The sequence below is a fragment of the Ahaetulla prasina genome, chromosome 2, assembly GCF_028640845.1.
Source record: "Ahaetulla prasina isolate Xishuangbanna chromosome 2, ASM2864084v1, whole genome shotgun sequence".
NCBI lineage: Eukaryota > Metazoa > Chordata > Lepidosauria > Squamata > Colubridae > Ahaetulla > Ahaetulla prasina.
In genome coordinates, this window is record NC_080540.1 from 51,165,899 (window position 1) to 51,190,426 (window position 24,528).

The window sequence follows — 24,528 nt, forward strand, 5'->3', positions numbered from 1 at the left end:
TTTCCTATGCAGATTCTTCATTTTGCGTCCTCGTTCCCCAAAGATCAACTATCTGAAAGGAGAGAAAAAAAATCCTGGTTCTTGGAGAGGAATTTATATATTTGTTTACCATTTATTTAAAGACATTTTCACTACTTTTCAGGACTATGACCTTGCAAGGACTATATCAAGAAAAGGAAGGTTAAAAACACAATTGGCAAAATAATGAGCATACAGAGCACTCTCTGTTTGACCATGTTCACAAATGACAAGGTTAATATTAAAAAATCTGAACAACAATCATACACAAAAAGGTGCACATCAATAAAAAGAGAAGTCCATAATTTTTTTTGTGGGGTGGGTGGGAGGTCACTGCTGTGTGTGTGTGTATGAGAGAGAGAGAGAGAGAGAGAGAGAGAGAGAGAGAGAGAGAGAGAGATTTTATGCAAATGAAGCACCATAAAAATTGAGAAGGATCCTTAATATAGAATCTATAAGATAATAGATAATTTCTATAGATAATAGAAAGCATACTGAATTATATGGATACAGAATATCCTTGAAATAATTTTTTTCAAATTCTAGCAAGATTATGCAAGGCTTTGAAGATTAAGATTTTTATTTTCCATTAGAAGGGAGTTAGCTGATGTCCACTCTGATGATTAAACATCAGTATTCTGCTTTGAAATTCCTTACCTTCAACAGTATCCAATATTGTACACATTGAGCCTTACTGAGTTACAGTAGCTTTAGAGACATTATGGTATCCCTGAAGGATTGAAGGCAAATTCAACCACCACAGGTCACAACAAAGTGGAAGCTTTTAAAAAGGACTTCTAACCTTAGTCTTAACTGCAGTTCAAAAATGAACTAGATGATGCCAAGAGCACTCACACGCACCCAATCCAGCTTTATATCCAAGAGACTGCAATTTCATCCAGAACCATTTCAGATCATATCTTTTCAACCACTAGTGGGATTCAAATCCTGTCACTACTGGTTCACTTGGGGGGGGGCTTGCACGCACAATGCTTCTGCGCATTCGCAGAGATGTCCAGGCAGTGGGTGGAGCCTCCTGGCACCACCGCTAATGATCTGCCTGATCCGGGGCGAACTGGTAGCAGCCCACCGTTCTCAACCCTCAATCTTTCTCAAATTCAGTTGCATTATCTGTCGCTTCTGATCTGATACGCCCATATCATACGGAAACCATGAGAGCCATAATTTTTAAATTGATTTTAACATAATTTATAATCCAATCCTTTTATATGTTATTCAAGGTGAGAACTCAGAGATATCACTTCAGGTTATACTGTATTTATGGTATTTAAAAGGAAGTATGATAGGGTGAACTGAAACAAAACATGGACATATTGGAGGTCAGAAGTAAAGATTTAAAATTAGATTGAAAACCAAAATTGGCTTAAAAGCTTCAGATTGTCCATTCTTGCAATACATATTCAGAAAAAGAAATCTGGCGATACAATTGTGTGATCAAAGGCTTGCCCTCTTTTTTATGTGTATAATATGCTGTGCAACGCGTAAAAAACATTGGTGGGACTTTGATCACACGGTCATTGCTGCCTTCTTGACTTTTTGAACATTCCTTTGATATTCTTTTGTGGCCAAGAATCAGGGACAAAAAAGTAGACCCACGGAGATAGAAGGGGTGGCAATTCTAAGTGAGCTGGGTCACTTTTTGGTCACTAGAAACAGCACACAAACTGATCCATCTTACCCCTGCAGCTGTAAACACAACAGATGTACTTAATAAGGACCAATTATGGATCATTCTGGTGCTCATGAATTTGTCTTTGTAGGTAGATGGCAAGATCTCCCAGAAGTTACAGGAATGTGCAAAATTAAATACAATTTTGTTGACAAAGGGCATTATTGTGGATTGTTAAAAGAGGTATAAAAGAAAAATGATTCTGGAATAGTAAATGCTAATTAAAACTGTGGAGAAAGGCTATTTGATGGAGAATATAGGCAGCCCAGAATAAGTTCTCAAATTGCAAATGGCATTGATTTGATGGGTATTTTGGCAACAGAACCAAGCAGGAATTGATCATATATTTTATGAAGCCAGCATATAATGCTGGAAACTGTAAGCCAAATGCCATCAGATTTTGACATTTCTTTCATCCCTAAGAATCATCAGCAAATCACCAAAATTTGGATGAATTATATATCAGAACAAACACTATGAATGACACTCTTATACAGACATATCTGTAAAATTTGGATGCTCAGTTTATCCTTCTAAGAGGGTTAACATTGCAAGAAATATGAGATGCAAATGACACACAGAAATACATCTCTAGACATGAATTAGGGATTTATAATCTAATTTTGTTTAAATTATACTGATTTTTGGGGGATTGCCACGTGAATTTTGTATTTGATAAATCCCAGTCCCCTTAGAAACCTTAGAAATTCTAAAGTTCTCTGTGTGTTCGTTACAGAAAAAAGAATGGTCTTGTGGAAATGATTCTTCTTTAAAATGTTTTATCATTTCCTTCATGATTTATTTATTAATAAATGAAATTTCATTCTCGGCTAGTAAATAAACATATAGTTATGGAAACAGCATTCTAATAAAACATCAAGCCATTATGCTCAAAAGAATGAGAAAGAAAAACTGCACAATTTACCAGATGTTCTCACAAAACCTCATATTGTACCACCCAGAAATTTCTCTTATTGGATAGAGAAAAGGCAAGTTGCCAAGTAGGCTGATCTAGGCTTTTGTATTTACTTACTCCCATATAAATGATTTGGTGTTTTTTTTAAAAAAAAATTTATGGTTTTATCAGCTTTAATATGGTTTTCATATTGTTTGGTTAGAGATATTGTCTTAACTCTTGATTCGAAGCCACCCAGATTATGATATGATGCACGCGCACGCACGCACACACACACACACACACACACACATATATATGGAGTATAGACTAGTATCCCTTTATTTCTTTGTCAGTAAATTTAACACAAAATAGTTTGTCATGAAAGTGACTGCCTGTGAGGGCTCGTGGATTTTCACCTAAAAGGTGAAAGGGAAGCAGTATGCTCCCTCCCATATTTGGGTAGACCATGTTGCTTCAATAGGAAAAAAAACCACTTAATCTTTCCCCTGATAAAGCTGACAAAAGTGAGGAGAGCTCTATGGCTTAGAGGTTAATACATCTGCCTAGGTTCGAATCCCAGAAGGGTATGGCTAGCTGATGAGAGCTAAATATTGGTTACCACAATGTTGCCTGTCACAGCTACATTTTTTCAGTTGGAGAAACATGCAATAGGTTTTTTCTAGCCATATTATTATTCAAATTATGAGATAATTCATCATTATTTATTTGTTTGTTTGTTTATTTGTTTTATATATATATATATATATATATTTATTTATATATGTTTTCTGAGGTTTTCGCGGATGTTTGTATGTAGGTCTTTGGTTATTCGAGTTTTCTCCCACGTAAAATTGGAAGTGTCTTGGCGACGTTTCGACGAAGTCTCATTCATCATCTTCAGGCTTCAGCTTCGTGCTTCTGGGAGCAATGTGTGATTGCAGCTGTTTCTTCCTTTTTAACTGCTAGTCGGGGTTTGAACTGATTGGGTGGGAGCTTGGCTGTGCTCTGATTGGCTGGGGGTGTGTCCTGTTTGGGTGGGGGCTTGGTTGTGTTCAGATTAGTCTGAGTTGCAGCTGGTGAGCTGCACTGCTGCTGTTTGGCTTCGTGTTCGTGGTCATACTACATCTTCGTAGTGGGTGTCAGTCTGCTGCATGTATGGATTGGAGGGGTTTGAAATGGCTAATGTTGCAGCTGCGGTCTGGCTTCTGGTCTCATTCGTCATCTTCAGGCTTCAGCTTTGTGCTTCTGGGAGCAATGTGTGATCGCAGCTGTTTCTTCCTTTTAACTGCTAGTGGGGGTTTGAACTGATTGGGTGGGAGTTTGGCTGTGCTCTGATTGGATGGGGGTTTTTTTGTGCGATATATATATCGCTGCTCAGCTCAGGTCTATGGGAGGCTTACAGAAGTAATTCACTGGCATAGAGTGAATTACTCAATGCAGTTTGCAGGCTGCTTTCCTGTGCTGGGGACCAAGCTGTTCTGGATTCCAAAGGGGGAATATATTTCAATTTCTATGTTAAGGGACCATTTTAAAATAGTGATTTAATGCCACTATTAGACAGGGTTGTAACAGTCTTGCAGAAGAATCTGGAGCTAATATTCTTAACACAATAGTTCCCCCTGAATCATGTACCAGGCATCTTCAATTTGGTGTCCTCTAAATAAGTATTGGACTCCAGGCTCCCACAAATTCATGATAATGTTGAATTGGAATGTAAAAGTAGTTTACCAGTACATCCACATCAATGTAAATCAGGGCTGTTGCCTGGAGGTTTGAAATGAGTTTTGAAATAGGTTTGCAAATAATAATAGTTAAGATCAATTTGTGTTATCATTGGCTAACTTCTGGTTTCTGACTACATTTTCCCCAATTATCTGCCATGTAATGTGTTGATGATCTTTGGGAACAAGGAAAAGAGTTGCTGCCTAGGAAGTAATCAGACAAGACCAACAGGAGTCCTGGTGGCTTAATGGTCTGAGAAGGAAATGTAGGAAGGACCTGCCCTAATGGATCAAGCAGCTAAAAGTGTTGTACTGGAGTGGAAACTTCTGTAAATTGTAAAGAGCTTCCAGGTCTTCAAATCTCTAATGGTACTTGGATGTTGTTTTCTTCCTTGTCTCCTCATTGTTGTTCCTATGACTGTGGGATACCATAGTACTTGTTACTAGTCTATATGTCTGTTAGGTGGCTTGCTGATAGTTTCAACCCATTAGTCTTAACTTCCTTCCTGCTCTTGACTACCATTTGACTACACTTCTCCAGTCCAAATGATGTCATACTGCGCTCTTTGTAGATCTCTATCAGGTGAATCAATATTTCATTCATTCACTTTTAGCACACAGCTTGATGTCATCACCATTGCTCTCTCTATATATACCTACACACACAACACATACACACATACTTAGTATATCAATCTCAGTATCAGCTTTTTATAAATAAACATACATACAGTACATGTATGTTGCTAGTAATATAAAGCCAGGTCTTATAAAGCCAGTATAACTGGTATGTTTTGTTTAAATTTATCTCAATGCGTTTATTTAATTCCCTTCTAAAGTCATCTAAACTAGCAGCCTTCTTATATTAGCCAATGCCATAATTCTGCACTTTGTGAAGAATTTCTTTGTTTTGTCTTCTTGAAGTTATAACATTCAGCTTTGTTTGATGAACCCAACTTCTAAAATTAAAATCAGAGAGTGGAGGGAAAAATCTCTATTTTCTTTGCATCCTTAACACCTTTATCTATCTTTATTGTGGTCCCTTTTTTCCTAAGGTTAAAAATCCCTTCAGCCTTTTAATCCTTGTAACCTTTCCACAAATCAGAGTTGTATTTCTGCAACCTCTCCAAATCTTGCACAAGCTTAATAAGGGAAAATGACTACACTGTAATTATAAATAGTATCTTAAACATGATCCCAAAGATGGATATAGTCTTTTTCACAGTAGCTAAATTTTCGGCTAACATTTTCATTCAGCCATATATCAAACTCTCAAGATTTCTCTCTCTCTTTCTCTTTCTCCCTCTCTCTTTCCCTCCCTCTTTCTCTCATCCATCCATCCATCCATCCATCCATCCATCCATCCCCCTTCCTTCCTCTCCCCCTTTCTCCAGGTTCAACATGAACCAAAGCTTTTTTTGCCTTCTTGTACATCATTTTAGAAACTGATATTTCCTCTGGAAATTTATAATTCAATTTCTCAGAAAAAAATGTATATAAAATGCATCACTTAGGATTATATTACTGTTAAGCAGTTTCATGTAGTATTGTAAATACTAGAAAACATTTAAGACTCGAGGGAATTTTTCAGGATTACATTAACACTATGAAACTTTCAACTGTTACTTTCTGAAAATGCGGTAGAAATGAAACCCTTTTATCATAATGACTCCTTTCACTCATCTAACAACAACAACAACAACAACAACAACAACAACAACAACAACAGAGTTGGAAGGGACCTTGGAGGTCTTCTAGTCCAACCCCCTGCCCAGGCAGGAAGCCCTACACCATTTCAGACAAGTGGTTATCCAACATTTTCTTAAAAAATTCCAGTGTTGGAGCATTCACAACTTCTGCAGGCAAGTTGTTCCACTGATTAATTGTTCTAACTGTCAGGAAATTTCTCCTTAGTTCTAAGTTGCTTCTCTCCTTGATCAGTTTTCACCCATTGCTTCTTGTTCTAACCTCAGGTGTTTTGGAGAACAGCCCGACTCCCTCTTCTTTGTGGCAACCCCTGAGATATTGGAACACTGCTATCATGTCTCCCCTAATCCTTCTTTTCATTAAACTAGTTATCTCATAGTGTTATTCTATAAAAATATGAATGACAGTGTTAAAAATTAACAAATCAGAGTAAATTAGTTTTACTATTAGCATTTATTCTCCCATGATGGGATCCCATTAAATAGTGTATCCAAGAAGATTCCGGTGCTGAACATCATCCTAAAATTGGATTGAAATAACTTCAGATAATCCCCTTTGGTCAAAAATGTCTGGAATTGAATTCCATATCTTCTCAAGTATCTTATCCCAGATATTATATTAGCAATTCCAGGTGTAATTGTATTTAAGAAAATACTTCCATTATTGCCTTTCTTCAAATCGACCAGCAAAAAATGTCAGTTGATTGGATCCTCTAATACCCGTCTTGTCTTATTTATTTTTTGTGTTAAGTGATGGTAAAAAAATAATGCAATTGATAGAACTTGTCTGAAGGTCTGTATCACCACAGAGACCAACAATGCTGTTAAATTCAGAAGGTAATTTTATCAAAACATGCCTCATGCAATTATCACAACAGGCTTCCTTTTTAGGATTAAATTTCAATAATCAATTTACCACTGCAAAAAGGACTGCCGAATGCCAGTGGAATTGTCTCTGCTGCAAAGTAAGGCAGCATATACTCCTCTACTCACAATAGAATCCCTTATTATGCTACCAGGCTTGAACTGCGCCTCCTGCAGTCTGATCTAAGCATAGTACACAAAATTATCTGCTACAACGTCTTACCTATCAATGACTTCTTCAGCTTCAACCTCAATATTATATGAGCAAACAATTGATACAAACACAAGGTAAACCATTCCAAACTCAATTGCGGGAAATATGACTTCAGCAATAGAGTGGTCAACGCCTGGAATGCTCTACCTGACTCCGTTGTTACACCCTCAAACCCTCACAGCTTCAACCTTAAACTGTCTACCGTGGACCTCACCCCATTCCTAAGAGGTCCGTAAAGAGGGGAGTGCATAAACGCACCAGCGTGCCTACTGTCCCTGTCCTACTGTCCCCATTTATTTGTACTTATTTCCTTCCTTGATGCCCATGTTCATATTCATACCTGCTATCTTGTACATGTTTGACAAATAAATAAAAGAAACAAACAAATAAATAAATAAAATAATAAAATAAAATAAATACAGTAATACAGTGTACCTAAGACCCACATTTTTCTGTCTGTTGCAACTGGACTCTACAGCTCTTTAGTAGAATAGGAATGATTGAATAGGTGCCACTCTACATTTTACTCTTTTATGGTGTGACCACAGCTCCTACAAGCCTGCCATCATGTTAATAGGAAGGTCACCAGTGTAGTCAGGAAACATTCAGGTTTTATAAGTCTCCAGGGTCAAACCCATCTCAATGTACTGCCATTATTATGGTGGCAGGCGATTAGTCACTGCCAATCTAAATTTCACCAGGAATTGATTTTACATGCAAAGCACACAGAACAAAACCTGAAAAACAGGTACAGAAACTACTAGGCACATTATAATGTTCCAGTCTTCAAATTTGTAAGAGTTCTCCATATTAATTCTTCTGTCTGCCACTAAGATATCAAGTAATTTTCTTCAGACCCTTTCTCATTTCCATGATTTCCAATATCTTTCTTGCTTGTTTATTTATTTCCTGCATTTAAATCTTTTTTTTCCTGTCAAAAATCATGCTGGAGGCAACTAACAATAATGAAGATAGAATTATTATAAAAATATATCAGTTCAACTAAAACACAATTAAAACATATTGTTAAAAGAAAGAAATTCCCCTCCCAAGCAGTTAGAAATCGTCCCATCAGACAAAGCAATTTAAATACAACAAGCCTTCCTAAATAATAATTCTGCTTGCCAGCAAACTGCTTGATTTCTCTGTTACTGAGCTCCCTGCCACAATAGCAATAGCAATAGCACTTAAACTTATATACAGCTTCAAAGTGCTTTACAATCCTCTCTCTAAGCACTTTGCAGAGCCAGCGTATTGTTCCCAACAATCTGGGTCCTCATTTTACTGAATTTGGAAGATGGAAGGCGGAGTCAACCTTGCATGTTATTACCCAGGAAAAGAAGGTACTTTTTATTATATAACATGTAACATAATTATGTTATGATCTTAAAAAGAATGTTTATAAAAATGATGTGTCATCGGTACATGATGTCAGAGAAATTATTTAGAATGCATAAAGGCATTCTAAATGTATATTGGAAATTAAATAATATGAAGAGACATTTTATCCTATTGGTGGACATGTACAAAAAGCTAAAACAATTGGTTTCAAAATTCACACATTGATGCAGAGGATTTTAAAGATTAACATTCAAGTGAAGTCTGAACTTTTCCTTTAAAGATTGATAGATGAATAAAAAAAAGCCATGAAAGATTATTTCAATATATGATTATTACTCTGTCGAAATTACCCATCACAGAGGAACGAAAATTGACAGAGCTTCCTGAGGTAATCAAACTAACTTCTTTGATTTTCTCTTTCTAAGGAAGGTTGTTGAGTCAATGCTGGTTCTACAGTTGTGGAGACCCCTGTGAGTAATTCATTGTCTGGACCCCTTCAGTCTAGGGTCACGTCTTGCAATGGGACCACAGTAGCTCATAAAGCAGGGGTGAAATCCAGCAGGTTCTGACAGGTTCTGGAGAACCGGTAGTGGGAATTTTGACTATTATGGAGAACTGGCAAATACCACCTCTGGCTGGCCCCAGAGTAGGGTAGGAATGGGGATTTTGCAGTATCCTTCTCCTGTCATGCCCACCAAGCCACACCATGCTCACCAAGCCACACCCACAGCACCAGTAGTAAAAAAAAATGGATTTCACCACTGCCAGGAAGGTCAGTTTTATAACCAGAATGCAGAGTGAACAAAAAAATAAGACAAAGCCCTTTCTCAATGCTCCAAAGACCTGCCTTGATATCTGTTAGAATCTAGATGGGGATGAATAGTTTAGGCTTAGTCCTACCACAACAGAGTGAATTTGGATATGGAAGCCTACTGATTCCAGAGAAATGCCATCTTTAATTCTAAATGGGACTATATTTCTCTGATTGAAATGGTTTGTAATCTGGACTCTTGCTAGATTGCTCAAAAGCCAATACAGTTGCATCTGTGGGTAGAAGGAACTTTATTTATTTATTTATTTATTTATTTGATCGTATTTATATACCGCCCTATCTCCCGAAGGACTCAGGGTGGTTTACAGGCACTTAAAAAACACATAAACACATAAATACAATATAAAAACAATTAAAAAACTTATTCTAAAAGCCCCAAAAATAAAAATATAGAAATAAAACCCAATTTAAAACCCATATATTTAAAATCTAGCTCAGTCCTGCGCAATTAAATAAGTGTGTTTTAAGCCCGCGGCGGAAGGTCCGAAGGTCCGCAAGCTGACGAAGTCCGGGGTAGTTCGTTCCAGAGGGTGGGAGCCCCAGAGAGAAGGCCCTTCGGCGGGGCGGCGCCAGACGACATTGCCTCGCTGCCGGCACCCTGAGGAGTCCCTCTCTATGAGAGCGCACAGGTCGGTGAGAGGTATTCGGTAGCAGTAGGCGGTCCCGTAAATAACCCGGCCCTATGCCATGGAGCGCTTTAAAAGTGGTCACCAAAACCTTGAAGCGCACCTGGAAGGCCACAGGTAGTCTGTGCAGTCTGCGCAGGATAGGTGTTATGCGGGAGCCACGGGGGGCTCCATCTATCACCCGCGCAGCTGCATTCTGGACTAACTGTAGCCTCCGGATGCCCTTCAAGGGGAGCCCCATGTAGAGAGCATTGCAGTAATCCAGGCGAGACGTCACGAGTGCGTGAGTGACCGTGCATAGGGCATCCCGGTCCAGAAAGGGGCGCAACTGGCGTACCAGGCAAACCTGGTAGAACGCTCTCCTGGAGACGGCCATCAAATGATCTTCTAGAGACAGCCGTTCATCCAGGAGGACGCCTAAGTTGCGGACCCTCTCCATCGGGGCCAATGACTCGCCACCGATGGTCAGCCGCGGATTTAGCTGACTGTACCGGGATGCCGCATCCACAGCCACTCTGTCTTGGAGGATTGAGCTTGAGCCTGTTTCTCCCCATCCAGACCCGTCGGCCTCCAGACACCGGGACAGCACTTGATAGCTTCGTTGGGGTGGTCCGGTGTGAAAAGTACAGCTGGGTGTCATCCGCATACAGCTGGTACTTCACACGAAACCACTGATGATCTCACCCAGCGGCTTCATGTAGATGTTAAACAGAAGGCGAGAGGATCGACCCCTGCGGCACCCCACAAGTGAGGTGCCTCGGGGCCGACCTCTGCCCCCCTGTCAACACCGACTGCGACGGTCGGAGAGATAGGAGGAGAACCACCGATAAACGGTGCCTCCCAATCCCAATCCCTCCAACCGGCGCAGCAGGATACCATGGTCGATGGTATCGAAAGCCGCTGAGAGGTCTAATAGGACCAGGGCAGAGGAACAACCTCTATCCCTGGCCGTCCAGAGATCATCCACCAATGCGACCAAAGCCGTCTCCGTGCTGTACCCGGGCCGGAAACCGGACTGGAATGGGTCTAGATAGACAGTTTCATCCAGGTGCAAGGGAAACTGATATGCCACCATACTCTCTACAACCTTTGCCGCGAAGCGAAGGTTGGAGACCGGACGATAATTACCTAAAACAGCCGGGTCCAGGGAAGGCTTCTTAAGGAGGGGCCTCACCACCGCCTCCTTCAAGGCGGCCGGGAAGACACCCTCCACCAAAGAAGCGGTCGTAATCGCCTGGAGCCAGCCTCGTGTCACCTCCTGAGTGGCCAGCACCAGCCAGGAGGGGCACGGGTCCAGTAAACACGTGGTGGCATTCAACCTACCCAACAACCTGTCCATGTCCTCAGGAGCCACAGGGTCAAACTCATCCCAAACAATGTCACCAAGACCACCCTCGAGCGTCTCACCTGAGTCACCGCAATTTTGGTCCAACCCGTCCCGGTTGAACGATTTTATCGTATAGATAACCGTTAAACTCCTCAGCACGTCCCTGCAGCGGGTCATCCCGCTCCCCTGGTGAAGGAGGAACAGGTCACCCAAACAGGGCGGCTGGGCGGTTATCTGCCGACGCAATGAGGGAGGAGGCGAGCAACGCCGCTTCCTCAATGCCACTAGGTAAGTCCTAGTATAGGACTTCACTAGTGTCCGATCAGCCTCTGAATGGCTAGACCTCCAGGAACTCTCTAGGCGTCTTCTCCGGCGTTTCATCCCCCTCAGCTCCTCGGAGAACCAAGGAGCCGGTTGGGACCTGCGCCGGGTCAGAGGCCGCAGAGGCACGACACGATCTAAGGCCCCCGCCGCGGCCCGTTCCCAGGCTGCAACAAGTTCCTCAGACGTGCCGTGAGCCAGACCCTCAGGAAATGGCCCAAGCTCCATCCGGAACCTCTCCGGGTCCATCAGGCGCCTGGGACGGAACCAACGCATCGGCTCCGTCTCCCTGCGGTGTTGGATGGCGGTCAGAAAGTCCAGGCGAAGGAGAGAGTGATCTGACCATGACAAACACTTTGCACCCTTCTATCTTTTTCTGCATTGTGAACCCTCTTATGGCATCCCTTATGCCTTGGATAGTTCACAACAGCTTTGAAAGCTGCCCTGGTTAACAGTTTGCTTCATGACCACCTCCTCCATGTGATTTCTGCCTATCAATTAAGCTCTGAAACAGTGGATTCCTTTTTGGCTCCCTTTTAGTCCTTTTCCCTTGAGGCAGTACCAGCTGTAGGCTTTACAGACTAGCACTTTCTCAGTTGCTTCCCCCTTTTCTAGAACAATGCCATCCTGGAGAGTGACCCCTATCATCCTGAGCCTTCAAAGAAGGGGTGGGCTGCTGGGAGTTCGCAGGGGTTCAGGAGAATCTCTAGCTAAGATTCTGCCATTAAGTTCAGAGAACCCCAAATCCCACTCCTGGCTGACCCATCTACCCTGCTCCACCCCTCCCAGGAGTCTCCATGTGGCCCGTTTTGGATGCAGGTAAGTGCAGGGCATGCATGGAGGCTAGGGGAGGGCAAAAAACGTGCCTATCAGAAGTTTGGGATGTCCAGAAACAGGCCCATTTCCAGCCTCTAGAGGGCCTCTGGAGCTTGGGGAGGCCATTTTTGCCCACCTGGCATCTCGAGGAAAGCGTCTGGAGCCCGGAGAGGGCAAAAACACCCCCCCCCATCATGGTGCAGGAGTTCGACTAGGCCATGACCACCCACCATGGCCATTCCCACCCAGCAACCGGGCAACGAACCCCTTGCTAAAATTTTTGAAGCCCACCCCTGCTTCAAAGAGTAGTTAAAACCTAGCCTTTCCAGCAAGTCTTTAGGGTCGACATTCTGTCTTTGATCCTTCCTCCAGGATGGAAGGTCATATAGGACCACAGCACTTTTTAGGAGTTTCTGGGATATTGTGATATATGTATTTCTTTTGTACATCTTTTATATCCAACTTCTGTATCTGCTGTATATTTTCTCAGAGTGCTTAGGATTGGAGAGGCAAACATACTTAGTTAATAAATACAATAAATAAATACACTTAATTTTATCTCAATAGTGATAATGGCATAAGATCATCCAATACACTCCAGAACAGCCATTTATCATAAGGTCTGCAGGGCAGACCATGTGGAATACAAGCTCTGTGTTCCAATATCTCCTGTCATTTTCCCTCTTTCAGAATTTACTGTCTGAATTAGACTTTTATATTGAATAATGATAGAGTCAGCTCTGTCTCCTGACGTTCATAAATCCCTTTCCTCAAACTGTCTGGGCTCACAATTGGAAGCTTACAGACATGTAAATCCTCTTCTGTTAAATATTTTTCCATCAGCTCATCATCTTAGACTTGATAGCAGTGTTCTAATATTTCAGGGGCTGCCCCAAAGAAGATCAGTGGAAGAACTTAATCAGTGGAACAACCAGGAAACTACAGACCTATCAGCCTGACCTCAATACCAGGGAAGATTCTGGAAAAGATAATCAAGCAACGAATCACTGAACACCTAGAAGCAAACAAAGTCATAACCAAAAGCCAACATGGGTTTGTCAAAAACAGATCATGCCAGACTAATCTTATTGCATTCTTTGACAAAGTGATAAAATTAGTAGATCAGAGGAATGCTGTTGATATAACTTACTTGGACTTCAGTAAAGCATTTGATAAAGTAGACCATAACCTACTACTAAAGTAGAAAAATGTGGGTTAGACAGCACCACCACCAGATGGATTCGTAACTGGCTGACCAATCGCACTCAACGTGTAGTCCTCAATGGAACTACATCCACATGGAGGGAAGTATGCAGTGGAGTACCCCAAGGCTCTGCTTTAGGCCCAGTACTCTTCAACATCTTCATCAATGACTTGGACGAGGGGATAGATGGGGAATTCATCAAATTTGCAGATGACACCAAGCTGGCAGGAATAGCCAACACTCCAGAAGATAGGCTCAAGTTACAAAAGGATCTTGACAGACTTGAACATTGGACGCTATCTAACAAAATGGAATTCAATAGTGAAAAAAGTAAGGTTTTACATTTAGGCAAAAAAAAAACACCAAAATGCACAGGTACCGTATATGTGGTACCTTGCTCAATAGTAGTAACTGTGAGAGGGATCTTGGAGTCCTAGTGGACAACCATTTAGATATGAGCCAGCAGTGTGAAGCAGCTGCTAAAAAAAACAACACAGTTCTGGGCTGCATAAACAGAGGGATAGAATCAAGATCACGTGAAGTGTTAATACCACTTTATAGTGCCTTGGTAAGGCCACACTTGGAATACTGCATTCAGTTTTGGTCTCCACAATGTAAAAAAGATGCTGAGACTCTAGAAAGAGTGCAGAGAAGAGCAACAAAGATGATTAGGGGACTGGAGGCTAAAACATATGAAGAACGGATGCAGGAACTGGGTATGTCTAGTTTAATGAAAAGAAAGACTAGGGGAGACATGATAGCTGTGTTCCAATATCTCAGGGGTTGCCACAAAAAAGAGGGAGTCAGGCTGTTCTCCAAAGCACTTGAGGGTAGAACAAGAAGCAATGGGTGGAAACTGATCAAGGAAAAAAGCAACTTTGAACTAAGGAGAAATTTCCTGACAGTTAGAACAATTAATAAGTGGAACGACTTGCCTGCAGAAGTTGTGAATGCTCCAACACTGGAAATTTTTAAGAAAATGTTGGATAACCATCTGTCTGAGATGGTGTAGGGTTTCCTGCCTGGGCAGGGAGTTGGACTAGAAGGCCTCCAAGGTCCCTTCCAACTCTGTTGTTATTATTATTATTATAACTTGCCTCCAGAAGTTGTAAATGCTCCAACACTGGAAGTTTTTAAGAAGATGTTGGATAACCATTTGTCTGAAGTGGTGTAGGGTTTCCTGCCTTAGCAGGGGGTTGGATTAGAAGACCTCCAAGGTCCCTTCCAACTCTGTTATTCTATTCTATTCTTAAATTTATCCAAAACATTTAATACAAAAATAACAAAATGGCAGCCCATGAGCCTCCTTTACTCTATTACTAGATATACACATATCATGTAATCACATAGTTTTGTAGGGCTTAAGATTTTACCATTGTTCTTTGCTGCAGTCTGTCTTTCTGGACTGAGGTTGTCACAGACTGCACAGATAAGTTCTTCTTTCAGTAACTAGTAATGAGAATTTTTCACTGGAAAATGATCAGAGAATCTTCTCTTTGAGTTGTCTTCATGCAACATTTGCTTTGTTCTTAAGAGCTCTGAACACATCAATGCAAAGAGTACTCCCCAAGAATTCCTAGTGTCATCATGTCTTGGTTGTGAGCTCTCCATGTTTAGCGATATGGAAAATAGGTTTTTTTTTAAAAAAATTGCATTTATATTCCGCCCTTCTCCGAACTCAGGGCGGCTTACACTGTGTTAAGCAATAGTCTTCATCCATTTGTATATTATATACAAAGTCAACTTATTGCCCCCAACAATCTGGGTCCTCATTTTACCTACCTTATAAAGGATGGAAGGCTGAGTCAACCTTGGGCCTGGTTTGACTTGAACTTGCAGTAATTGCAAGTAGCTGTGTTAATAACAGACTGTCTAATGTCTGTTGAGCCACCAGAGGCCCTGTACTTGTTGTACTTGCTAGATTTTTGGTGTATGTCAAGGAAACTCTTAAGAACCCTGATCCATTTACATGGATTTTTGCACAGGTATAGCAAGCCAAACAGAAGAATGAAAATTCTGGTAGCTGGAAAGTATTTTATTCTAAAGCAAAGATACAATAGCTAAATTAGTTATTGTTTCCAAAGCAGTAACAATTGCCATGGTGGTTTTTGTTTTTTTACATGGGATTAACAAATGCAGATAGAAGGAAATTATTTCTCAGTATGGGAATCATCACCAAGAAGAGAAAATAACTTTTTTTTCTCTTTAATCTGTAATGGCTACTTGCTGTCATTTAAATCCTTCCTCCTTTGTGTGAGGAGAATTAAGGAATGTGTTGCTGCATCATGCCTCAGGCATTCGTTTCTGTGTGCATTTCAGATCTCCTTTAGCTTTCTGATCTGAGAAAGACTAGTGAGATCCTTTGAGAGTCTTACAAAATGCTAAATAGAATTGTGTATAATTAATGAAACATTCATTATTGGTATATCTAAGCAATAACAACTGAAAAAGAAGGGCCAATTCAGAAAACAGACTCAAGAGCGGGGGAATTAGTGCTTAAAACTTTCCCCAGAAACTATTTCTTCACATCAAATATATGCTTCAAAGTTGCTTCTGCTTGGGAAGACAATCTAATTTGTTTCAACAAGAAAAACTTGCTAATGCTAATGTTTGGGATATATGCTTCTTGTTTACTTTTGAGAGTACTCAGTGTTAAACTGATATAATTTAACCAAAACAAATGCAGTGTTTCTCCTTCCAGTTTGAAAACAGCCCCACATTATGGTATTGGTTAGGTAGCTGACATCTACTTTTGAACTTTATTCTACTCAAAACATTTCTTTTGGGTGAATAAAGGCAAGCAGTTAGGAAGGCAAGGATAACTTCTCAATATGGAGAACATGTTTGCATCTGGAAGCACCTGGGCTCAGTTCAGAATCTTTCTGTTTAATGAAGAGAAATCTGATATCCTAGAGAAGCCATGTTTACTTGAACACCTGTTTACAAAGGCAAACAATGGGCTGGCAATCTTTTCTGTGGAGAAAGGAGTTTTTTGGTTTTTTTTAATTTCATATTTCTCAGAGTGTCTGAGAGCCACAGGAGGCAGCAAAATGACAGGATATTATTCCTAGACTTGGCTGAGCAATATTGTTGCTGTTTGTCCCAAGGGTGCTTTTAGTTGAACTAAAATAGCTTCTTGGATGAGAAGTAAAATGTTTTAAAGAAAAATAAGAAAGTCCAGTTGCCTTTAAAATAAAAGTACTTTTGGGACAATTATGTCCGGTATGAATGAGAATCTCCATAGACATTCTTGCTGTTTAGGTTTTTGTTTTTATAATTTTATCAAAAGTTTTTTTTTTAAAAAAAGAACATACAAATTAAAATAAAATAAGAAATAAAAAGAAATGAATGAGAAAGCTAAAAGTGCAAGAAAGGAAAAAACTAATAGAAAATAGAAAAAAAAACTATAAAAAAGTAATTACCAATCTTCCTTATAGCAGTTACAACATTCTCTCTTACCTATATAATTATGCTGTCTAATAATCAAAGCAAAAAATCATAAGAGAGTCTGTAGATATTCTCAGTCATTCAGGACAACCATGACCTGGATAAGTGAGAATCTCTACAGACTTTTAGCTATACAATTTGGGATGAACACCCTTTGAATGGTGTGGGAGTAGGAATGGATTTCCAGAGGGGGGGAAATTGCAGACTACAAGAACCAGGAGCACTTACTCAGGTGACCCTGAGAACACAGATAAACCTCCAAGTGCTTTAAGAACCCTCTAAAAGGATGCAAATGACCAGCTGTCTGCAAGGAATATAAATCCTTCCATCCCCCACTATCCTGTCAGAGCTAAAGAAGCTTCTTGGATGAGAAGCTAAAGGATTTCAAAGAAAAAAACAAGAAAATCCAGTTGCCTCCTGAAAAAGCACTGATCAGTAACTGTAGATGTTATCTTTTCTTTAATCAAAGAAATCAAAGAAATCAATTTGGCTGTCTCAGTCAGTCCATCATCTTCCCCAATCCATTTCTTCATTGTAGGTATTGTTGAATCTTTCCATCTTTGTGCATACCATAATTTCATTGCAGGTACTATATACAAAAACAAAGAGCCATGACTTTTTTTCCCCAACTGGTTGTCCATTAGTCTAAAGATAAAGACCTCTAGTTTCAACTGGGCATTAATCCTTAAAGTCCTTTGAATCCAAATCCAAATATGGTTGCAAACTATAGGTTTCCCATCCCTGTTCTGAATGGAATAAAAACAACAAGTAATAGCAGTTATTAATATTACTACCATGAAGCTGCGCTTGCTTTTTTTTTGCTTTATATCCTACTCTTCCTTCAGAAGCTTGTCAACAAATAAAAGTATTTCCTTTTTAACAAAAGTGATAATTAAAAATATGTCTATACAACAGAAACAAAAACTAGAGGAAATGACAGGATTTGAGGTAGTAAAAAAGGTTAAATATTTAGGGGTCTATATTAGCTCATCGAACAAGAAACTTTATAAGAATAATTATGACTTGCTATGGCAAAAAGTTCAGAATGATATGAGTGGCTGGAAGAAATTGCAGTTATCCCTATTGGGAAGGATTATGCTATTAAAATGAATGTGTTACCTAGATTTTTGTTTCTGTTCCAGATGATACCTATAATTAAAAGGATAAAAATTTGGAAGATTGGCAGAGTGGGATTAATAAATTTATATGGCAGGGTAAAAAGGCGAGGTTAAAATGAAAATAATACAGGACTCACGGGAAAGAGGTGGTTTAAGAATGCCTAACTTTAAACTATATTATGAAGCAGTAACCCTTTCAGTAATAAGTGACTGGTTTAACTTAACAGAGGAAAGAATTTTGAATATAGAAGGTTATGACTTGTTATATGGATGGCATGCGTACTTATTTTATGGAAAAAAGTGGATAGGGCTTTTAAGAATCATGTGTTGAGAAGTGCTCTTTTGGGTCTGGAAAAATATTCCTATAAATTAGATTACAAGATTCCTATATGAGCCCTAGACATGCAATAGAGAATATAAATATAGAACAGAAACAGGAAATGATTACATATAAAGAACTTTTGTATGCTGAAGGAGGTAGATTGCAATTAAAATCATTACAGGTATTAAATGAAGAAGGGAGGAATTATACTTGGTTTCAATATGGGCAAATAAGTGCTAGATGGAAAGAAGATCAAAAAATTGGTATAATGCAAAGGAGGAAAATTTAATAAAGCAAATTAGAAATCAGACCCAGGAGCATATAAAGAGATTGTATAATGTGTTGCTTGAAATAGATTCGGAAAAGGATTTGGTAAAGGATTGTATGATAAAATGGGCACAGAATATTCAGGAACCAATAATGTTGGAAACATGGGAGAAAATCTGGGTTAGAAATGTTAAGTTTACACAAGCACAGAATTTAAGGGAAAATTTTTATAAGATGTTTTATAGATGGCATTTAGATCCCAAAAAATTATCATGTATGTATCCTAATATCCAAGCGAAATGTTGGAGGTGTGATTGTGATGATGCTACATATTTTCATATTTGGTGGACTTGCAAGAAAATTAAGGTCTTTTGGATAAGAATTTGGTGGATTATTCAAAATGTACTGAAGAAGAAGATAAAGTTCCTGCCACAATTTTTCCTTTTGGGAATTATAACGGATTGTACAGGGATTGAGACTAAATTGATTCTGAACTTAATAACAGCAGCAAGACTATTGATTGGACAATACTGGAAGAAAGAAGAGATACCTACAATAGAAGAATGGATATTGAAAGTTATTAATTTGGCTGAGATGGCTAAAATCTCAGCGTTTTTTTTTTTGTTTTAAAAAGTTTTATTTTGACATTCTTATCCAATAACATATCCAATAACATATTTAATGTACCCTCATATACAATTAATCGGATCTGCCTGGTCACCACCCCCTTCCTTTTCCTTTTACTCTCCTTCTTTACCTTCTTCTACTTTCCATAACCATCCTCCCCCTCTCTTATCTACATCCTCTCCTCTTTCCTCCCTATTCCTTTCTTCTCCCTCTTCCTTCCTTCCTTTCCTCCTCCTCCTCTTCTCTTTCCTCCTTCTCTCTTCTACTCCTTCTTTCCCTTCATTCTAAAGTAGTAACCAGGCAGGTCCGATCTTACATTAATTATACATCTTCAATCATCTTTGTACATTAACTATCAATCCATTTTCTACCCCCTCCCCCTCCCTTCCTTCCTCCCCCACCCCCAGGACTTCCGAGAACCGAGTACAGGGTATAAAACTAACAACAAAATTAAAATCTAGCACAAATCATAATCCATAGTCATTCCTTAAAACCTCCACTCCCCTTCCAAAGACAAAGAAGATACTTTTCTTCCACTCCATTATATATCAGACCATTCCACTCCTAGAATTCTCCAAAGTTTCCAATTGAGTTAGTGTTTATTCTTGAAGAAAGTACGTAGTTTTAATATCCAACCTTCATCAATCAATATCAAAACAACGTTCCATCTTCCAATATTCACCAAGGTTTCTTCTAAAATGTCTTTCTTCCTTAGCAATCTCTCAAAAATAGTTCATATTTCCAACTTAGTTTCTTTAATTTTCTGTCCAACCTTCAGGGGTAAGCAATAGTCCATCTTTTCACATCTTTAACATTTATATATACAACAAATAATATTACAAATATCCAAAGTGTCAATTGTAATAATTAAAATCTTCACTTTACCTTACTTATGTCAAATAACATTGTTAAAATTACACCTATATCATCCACAATATATCTATTATAACAATTACATTCTAATTAACATTACATCCATCTCTTAAATATAATATTTAATCCAAGTTCCTAAATTTTACTATCTATCCTCCAAAATTAAACAATATTCCATCTTCCTATTCCTTTATACCTTTAATATATCATATAGTACCCCTAAAATTACACATTTATATCCACAATAAGTCATTTACAAAAATTAACCATAATCATATTTAATAAAGTTAAACATTCTCCTCCTTCTTCTATCTTACACATTTTCAACCATCTATTCACCATTCAACTTAACATCTGTTAACAAAGAATTCCCAATCTTTAATACATTAGTATAAAAATCTCGTGCTTTACAAATTGTATTGAGAAAATACTTTTTCCTTTATAATTCAGTGTTAAACCTGCTGGAACCTCCCATCTAAAATATATCTGATGTTTCTTAAGCTCATCCACCAGAAAGGCAAATTCTTTTCTCTTTCTTAACATTTTAGGAGGAATTTCCTTCATCATTATTATATCTTGTCCTAATATTTGAAATTTATTTTTATAAAATGCTTGCAAAATTCCATACCTAATCCTCTTATTTGTAAAATAAATAACCACATCTCTCGGTAAACACTTCTGCCTTGCCCACCAGGAATTAACACGATAAATTTTTCAATATTAACTTCAAAATCTTCTGGTTCCATTCCTCTATCTGGGCAAAGGCCTGAATAAAAATCTCTTTCAAATTTTCCTCTTTAAATTCTCTTAAACCCTTACCCTTATAGCATATTCCATTAATTTATATTGTAATATAACCCTTTCTTCCTCTGCCTTATCAGCCTTAACCTGAATATCATCTATTTTATTTTCTAAATTCAAATTAATTTGAACTTCATCTATTTTCCTTTGCAAATCTAAATTAATTTGGTTAAATTCATTCAGTCTTTCTTCTGTCTGTGTACTAGATAACAATAATGGAGTAATTGATTCCTTTAATTTTTTCATCTCCTTACTCTGCTCTTCCACCAAATCTTTAAAATCCAGTATTTCTTTCTCCATTTCATTAAATTTTTGATCTATTTCTGAAAGATGAGCCTCCATAAGCTCCTGTAAAAAATTCCTTAGACTGTCTTTAATATCTTCTTTCAATTTCCGTACCTGAAGTGAAGATATTTCCAATAATTTAGAAGTGGTTAAATCTCTTTGCTTAAAAGCCATTTTTAAACTAAGTAATATCAAGAAGAAGAAGAAGAAAAAAAAAAAAAAAGGGGGGGAGGGAATAAAAAGAAAAAAAAAAACCCAATAAATTTTTCTTCTTAAACACTGTAAAAAAAAAAGATAATAAAAAAAGAAATAGATTTTTTTTTTTAAAAAAAGAATTCCATTTAGAAAAAAAAAATCTTGTTATTTTCTTCTTAGAGGTTCCACACCAGCAATTGTAATCAGCATTTCCTTAGCTTTCACTTTCAAAAAACAAAACGCCATCTTTCTTCATCTCCACTCTTCAAATAACTTCTCTGTCAGGGAGTTAAAATCATCTTACAAGCAAATGCCAGCCTTCCTGCTTTCGATTCTTCCGTGTTGAAAATTTATCATAAATCCTCTTCAGTCACGGAGATGGAAATCTCAGCGTTTTTAAAAGACAATACGCAGGAAAGATATTTAACTGAATGGAAAAAATGGATTGATTATCTACAAAACAGATATCAGATTAAGAAATATCAGATTGCCTTTGAATAATTAGAAAGTTATTTTATGTAATGGGGAGGGGGTTGGGAGATGAAAAGCTTTGGATGTGGTTATTTGGATTGGGAAGGGAAAATTTTATTCTATGTTTGGTTTATGTATAACAATACCTTGTGATTGACCCGGGAAGCCGGGGAGGAGGTGTTTTTTGTTTTGGGAGGAGGGGAAAAAGGGGAAATGTTTTGTTTTTAAAACTCTTTCAATAAAAAAAAAAAGTATTTCCTTTTTGTTTTCTACACAATACTGTATGGAGGTTGAGCTATGAAAGAGCGATTGGCTCATAAAAGAATTGGTGACCTTGCATCAGGGGTGAAATCCACCAGGTTCTGACAGGTTCTGGAGAACCGGTAGCAGAAATTTTGAGTAGTTCAGAGATCCGACAAATACCACCTCTGGCTGGCCCCAGAGTGGGATGGGAATGGAAATTTTGCAATATCCTCCCCCCAGGACTGGGAAGGGAATGGAGATTTTGCAGTATACTTCCCCTGCCATGCCCACCAAGCCATGCCCACCAAGCCACATTCACAGAACCGGTAGTAAAAAAAAAGGTGACTTGAATTTAGGTCTTCCTAGTGCAAATCCAGCCCTTTAACCAGCTTACTACAATGCCATTCTGCCTCCCAGTCTGACTTCTGAAAAGGGACTAGCTGCATTTCCCTGGACAAATATTTGTGTGTATGTGTCATTTCTAGAGAACTAATGACCTTGTAATTTCTCTTCTTTTTAACAGGAGAGTTGGGAGCACTACATGATAATTACACCGTGGCATTATCCTTCCACATTTTGGCTTTGTTTCAAACATGGTAAATTAAATGTATTAAAAACAAGGCTGGCAGTCTTGTCTCCCTGATGTGCCATGAGATCTGTCAACCCCCCCCCAAAAAAACCCCACCAAAAACCTATCAGTGTGTCTTAATGTTTGTAAGCCAAAGAACAGAGAAATATTTTTACATTCCAAAAACATGGACAATGAAATACATAGCATGCAGACTAAAGCTAAAGAATAAAGATATGTTTGGAAATAATGAGTTTATATGACTTTATAAGCTTAAAGTTTATAAGCATTAGCAATTATATTCCCATTACTAAAATACACTACATTAATGAGAACAATTATACTCTAGACACATTGGGAATGGAGCAGATTAGAAAGGATACACTAAAATCTGACAAATAGTCTATGCGATTTTATTTAAATATTTATGTTAACATGCAAGAATATGATTGTTATGTTGCCTGCAATGAAATTGGTGAAGGTAGAAAGAGTAAAAATGTTATCTGTATAGGCCCAGGAAAAGCTACATCTTTGGAAGGTTTAAAGTCTTGAAATATTCTTTATTTTTCATGTTTCCTTAGTACCAAATTTGCTGCCTTTATTCAATGGAAATTCAGTTCATTTCTTGTATTAGATAGTCACTGACTTGATGAAAAATTCAATGGAAGTGTCAATCATGCGCCTTAGCTTGTGTATCTCTTTACAGTGCTAAGGGAAATTTTGCTCACATTTAAATATTAAACATTTTCTGTAGCTTAGTTGCTAAGCACGTCTTGCATCTAATATTATATTGAGAACCGGGAATCAATCAAGAAATTGCCAAAGAGCCATCAGTAAACAGCCCAACCAAAGAATCTCTAAAATTGTCCCCACCCACAAAGACAGGCAAGGCACCAGAATATAAACTGACAGCAAACAGCACTCCTTTCTAGCACTGATGATGTTACCTAGTTAGGGTAATGAAGTGTCTGCAAGAAAACAAGCAAGCTCAGAGAGCATCAAGGATTTCATTTCAACCCTGAGCTACAAATATTCTCCTTTATTGGTAAAGATGACTATAAAGGCTAGCCAGTGTATGCAGATTTGACTTTACGTGGACCAATGGGAGAATAACATATATTACTTTATAGATAAGTACCACATTCAAAATAAACTTGGGTAATAGAAATGGAAAATTTCTTTCCCGTTTTAAAATGTCTACTCTGACTTGATTCTTACATATGAGACCTCAGTGAGTTTCACTGATGGAAAAGGACACTATAATTAAGCTTTCATTCATGGTCAGAGATATCACCATGTACATCCAGTTAAATGGAGATGACATCTAGCAGAACTCATAAATATAACCCAAAGTGACCCCAGAAACTGAAATGGGATGGGCAGCTTTTAGTTTTTTTCAGATCTTGCTCTCTCTCTCTCTTTCTTTTTTTTCTTTTCGTCCAAGCATTACTCATTACTGAACATGCTGGTTCGGGCAGATAGGTTTTCATATTTGAGAAACATTTCATAGTGTTTGAGATAAGCCAATCTAATCTGGGTTGATTTTGGAAAAAGCTAAGCGGAGTTAGTATAATCACCTGGGAACATCAGTACTAGAGGCTTAGACTAGGAAGTTGAAAAAAATATCCCAAAAGAAGACAGTGGCAAATAACTTCTTATAATTTCTAAGAATATAAAACACCAATAAGAGAACAATACTATTAGGAATTACAAATTGGCCATTGCAATAAATC